Source organism: Haliotis cracherodii, unplaced genomic scaffold, assembly GCF_022045235.1.
Source record: "Haliotis cracherodii isolate W230 unplaced genomic scaffold, xgHalCrac1.p SCAF_8, whole genome shotgun sequence".
Classification (NCBI taxonomy): Eukaryota; Metazoa; Mollusca; class Gastropoda; order Lepetellida; family Haliotidae; genus Haliotis; species Haliotis cracherodii.
This window is the reverse complement of record NW_027266341.1, coordinates 56,963,503-56,968,998: the sequence shown is the minus strand read 5'-3', so window position 1 is coordinate 56,968,998 and position 5,496 is coordinate 56,963,503.

Sequence of the window (5,496 nt, the reverse complement as noted above, 5' to 3'; positions counted from 1 at the left end):
GAAAAGTTTTACGCTTGTGACAGCACACGCCGAACATTCCCGAACAGGGATAGCTTTACCGGAAATTAATTATTCAGAAATCGGCCAATCTCATTGGTCAAACTGGGTCACGTTGCACCTTGAGCTCATTTTCGGAACCATAACCTCACATAACGGAATATTCCGAAACGCTACGATTAAGAATTATGGGAAGGCAATAAAAATACTCTCAAACCTTTCGCGTCAAGGCTTCAGGGAGACAGCGGCACTGGTACTGTCCGTACTAATAGAAAACTGTCAGTAAAATAATTAAACGAGGCGGTGAATTCGTTATGAAAGCTGTTATATAAATTTAATTTATTCTATGATATCAACAACTTTTTTTAAATGATAGTAAGCGTTCCAAAATAATTTAATTGCCCACCTTTTGTATTTGTAATATTTCATAAATAATGAGGAATTATTATGTAAGGGAAAGGATATTGAATATATATTTATTTAATTTTGACAAAGTAAAGGGTTTTTAAAGTTTTACTGATTTAGTGTAGACGTGTGTGCATTTATCGAAATATGTTTGTTTCAAATAGATGTTTTTATTATTAAAATTGTACATGTTTCAGTAGCGTATAACTACAAAAAATAACAGGATAATAAACTAAACGATGTTTGGACCATGACTTTGCCTACATGTACAGTGACTTACCTATAACTATTAATAATGAAATCAAATTTATACCTTAGTTGAAGAAATAAAACCTTATATATATCCCTTAATTATCTTTTAGCTGGAATGACATGAGAGCGTGATGTATATAAAAATACATACCTAAAAAGTAGGACGCATATTTACATATAATAACTTATGGCCAACTAGTTGTATACAGTTCTCGTTTTATAATTAAACTGGAGGACACGGATATGCAAACTGGAACTCTATCGAGCTCCTTAAATAAAATTGGAAAAAGAATAAAAATTTTTTTTTAAAAATCCCGAAATAATCAGTTTATGTTTCATGCCAAAAAATGTTTTTTTCGTATTTGTGAAGAAAGCATCCTTTATTACGGAATATTACGCACACACACACACACGCGTACGCACAAACGCGTGGAACATATTTTTTTTCAGCTGTGTTCCGCTTTTCGCTTACGATTGTGACTGGATATTTTATTGTAATTGCAAGATTTTCAGATTATTTCTATTCTTTTATAAAATAATTCAGCTGAGAAGGATTTTGGATAATTGAATACAAAATGTACTTTTGGTTATCTGAAAAAACCCATCATGAATACTCTCAATGCTGAAATATTGCTAAATGCGGCGTAAAGCAATACTCACTCACTCACTATATACGAGCCAAATTCACAGAAGCAGCAATATCACGACGGGGGACACCGGAAAATGGGCTTCACACATTGTACCCATGTGGGGAATCGAACCCGGGTCTTCGGCGTGACGAGCCAACGCTTTAACCACTAGGCAACCCCCTACCGCTCGTATATAGTGGTAGTAGTTGGTTGGTTTGTTGTTTACGCTGCACTCAGCAATATTCCAGCTAAATGACGGCGGTCTGTAAATAATCGTGTCTGGACCAGACAATCCAGTGATTGATATCATGAGCACTGATCCACGCATCTGATCGATGACATGCATCAAGCAAGTCAGCGAGGTTAACGATGGTATTCATGATGTTTTATTTGATAACACAAGGTAATTTTGTTTTCAGTTATCCAAAACTCACAACAGATATAACGACATGTGGCGACCTCACAACAGCAGTAACGGTACGTGGCTAGTTCACAACAGCTGTAACGGTACGTCTCGACCTTACAACCGCTATAACCGCACGTCACAAACTCACAACAGCTATAACATGTCGAGCTCACAACAGATACAACGGTACGCGTCGAGCTCACAACAGATATAACGACATGTGGTGACCTCACAACATCTATAACGGTACATGTCGAGTTCACAACAGCAATAACGGTACGTATCGACCTTATAACCGCACGTCACGAACTCACAACAGTAATAACGGTACGTGTCGAACTCACAACAGCAATAACGGTACGTGTCGAACTCACAACAGCAATAACGGTACGTATCGACCTTATAACCGCACGTCACGAACTCACAACAGTAATAACGGTACGTGTCGAACTCACAACAGCAATAACGGTACGTGTCGAACTCACAACAGCAATAACGGTACGTGGCGAGCTCACACCAGCTATAAAGGCCTACATATACCGAGTTCACAATAATACCTGTAACGGTATGTCTCGCCTCACAATCGCTATAGACCCGTGAAGATCCGGGGTAGAATTGGTCTCCAGCAACCTATGCTTGCCGCGTAAGCCGACTTTGCTTGTCCTAGGAGGGGACTAACGGGATCAGGTGTCAGACTCGCTGTCTTGGTGCTGATGCTGATACTTACGGGTAGTACTGATGCTTATACTTACGGCGTGTTCTGATGCTCATACTTACGGCGTGTTCTGATGCTCATACTTACGGAGTGTACAGATGCTCATACTTACGGAGAGTACAGATGCTCATACTTACGGAGTGTACAGATGCTTATACTTACGGAGAGTACAGATGCTCATACTTACGGAGAGTACAGATGCTCATACTTACGGAGTGTACAGATGCTTATACTTACGGAGAGTACAGATGCTTATACTTACGGAGTGTACAGATGCTCATACTTACGGAGTGTACAGATGCTCATACTTACGGAGAGTACAGATGCTCATACTTACGGAGAGTACAGATGATCATACTTACAGAGAGTACAGATGCTCATACTTACGGAGAGTACAGATGCTCATACTTACGGCGTGTACTGATGCGCATACTTACGGAGTGTACTGATGACCATACCAACGGAATGTACTGATGCTTATACTTACGGAGTGTACTGATGCTCATACTTACGGAGAGTACAGATGCTCATACTTACGGAGAGTACAGATGCTCATACTTACGGAGTGTACAGATGCTCATACTTACGGAGTGTACAGATGCTTATACTTACGGAGAGTACAGATGCTCATACTTACGGCGTGTACTGATGCACATACTTACGGAGTGTACTGATGACCATACCAACGGAATGTACTGATGCTTACACTTACGGAGTGTACTGATGCTCATACTTACGGAGAGTACTGATGCTCATACTTACGGAGTGTACTGATGACCATACCAACGGAATGTACTGATGCTTATACTTACGGAGTGTACTGATGCTCAGACTTACGGCGTGTACTGATGCTTATACTTACGGAGCGTACTGATGCTTATACTTACGGGGTGTACTGATGCTTATACTTACGGCGTGTACTGATGCTCATACTTACAGGGTGTACTGATGCTCATACTTACGGCGTGTACTGATGCTTATACTTACGGAGTGTACAGATGCTTATACTTACGGAGTGTACTGATGCTTATACTTACGGCGTGTACTGATGCTTATACTTACGGCGTGTACTGATGCTCATACTTACGGAGAGTACTGATGCTTATACTTACGGCGTGTACTGATGCTCATACTTACAGGGTCTACTGATGCTCATACATACTGAGTGTACTGATGACCATACCAACGGAATGTACTGATGCTTATACTTACGGAGTGTACTGATGCTCATACTTACGGAGAGTACAGATGCTCATACTTACGGAGAGTACAGATGCTCATACTTACGGAGTGTACAGATGCTCATACTTACGGAGTGTACAGATGCTTATACTTACGGAGAGTACAGATGCTCATACTTACGGCGTGTACTGATGCGCATACTTACGGAGTGTACTGATGACCATACCAACGGAATGTACTGATGCTTACACTTACGGAGTGTACTGATGCTCATACTTACGGAGAGTACTGATGCTCATACTTACGGAGTGTACTGATGACCATACCAACGGAATGTACTGATGCTTATACTTACGGAGTGTACTGATTCTCAGACTTACGGCGTGTACTGATGCTTATACTTACGGAGCGTACTGATGCTTATACTTACGGGGTGTACTGATGCTTATACTTACGGCGTGTACTGATGCTCATACTTACAGGGTGTACTGATGCTCATACTTACGGCGTGTACTGATGCGCATACTTACGGAGTGTACAGATGCTTATACTTACGGAGTGTACTGATGCTTATACTTACGGCGTGTACTGATGCTTATACTTACGGCGTGTACTGATGCTCATACTTACGGAGAGTACTGATGCTTATACTTACGGCGTGTACTGATGCTCATACTTACAGGGTCTACTGATGCTCATACATACTGAGTGTACTGATGCTCATACTTACAGAATGTACTGATGCTCATACTTACGGGATGTACCGATGCTTATACTTACGGAGTGTACTGATACTTATACTTACAGGGTGTACTGATGCTCATACTTACGGAGTGTACTGATGCTCATAATTACGAAGTGTACTGATCCTCATATTTACAGGGTGTACTGAAGCTCATACTTACGGAGTGTTCTGATACTCATACTTACGGAGTGTTCTGATGCTCATACTAACGGAGTGTTCTGATACTCATACTAACGGAGTGTTCTGATACTCATACTAACGGAGTGTTCTGATACTCATACTAACGGAGTGTTCTGATGCTCATACTAACGGAGTGTTCTGATGCTCATACTAACGGAGTGTTCTGATGCTCATACTAACGAAGTGTTCTGATACTCATACTTACGGAGTGTACTGATGCTCATACTTACAGGGTGTACTGATGCTCATACTTACGGAGTGTACTGATGCTCATAATTACGAAGTGTACTGATCCTCATATTTACAGGGTGTACTGAAGCTCATACTTACGGAGTGTTCTGATACTCATACTTACGGAGTGTTCTGATGCTCATACTAACGGAGTGTTCTGATGCTCATACTAACGGAGTGTTCTGATGCTCATACTAACGGAGTGTTCTGATACTCATACTTACAATTATCACCCCAAAGTATGTGCTGCTAAAATATAACAGTGGAGAAACTTGTAATTTTTAAAGAACAAATAGGAGGAGTGTTAAAATTTGCGGATATTGCGGGAAGTAGCATTTATTTATGCAACCTTTTCAAGTGGGAGTAGGAGCAGGACCCTAATCCCTCCGTTCGTTCAAATCACGTTAGGTGAGTACTGGGTACTGGAAGCGGTGAACAGTTTTGTTTATTTGCTTCTTTAACGCCTCTGCAATATTCCAGCTGTGTGGCGGTGATCTGTAAATAATCGAGTCTGAACCAGATAATCCAGTGATTGACATCATGAGCATCAATCTACGCAATTGGGATACGATGACATGCATAAATCAAGTCATCGAGCCAGACCACCCGATCCCGTTAGTCGCTTCTTACGACAAGCATGGGTTGCTGATGAAGACCAATTCAATATTTCAGTTATATCACGGCGTGTGAGAAGAAAGCCCGAAGTGATGCAGGGCCCACTTGCACAAAGCGATCTTAGCACTACAACTATTGT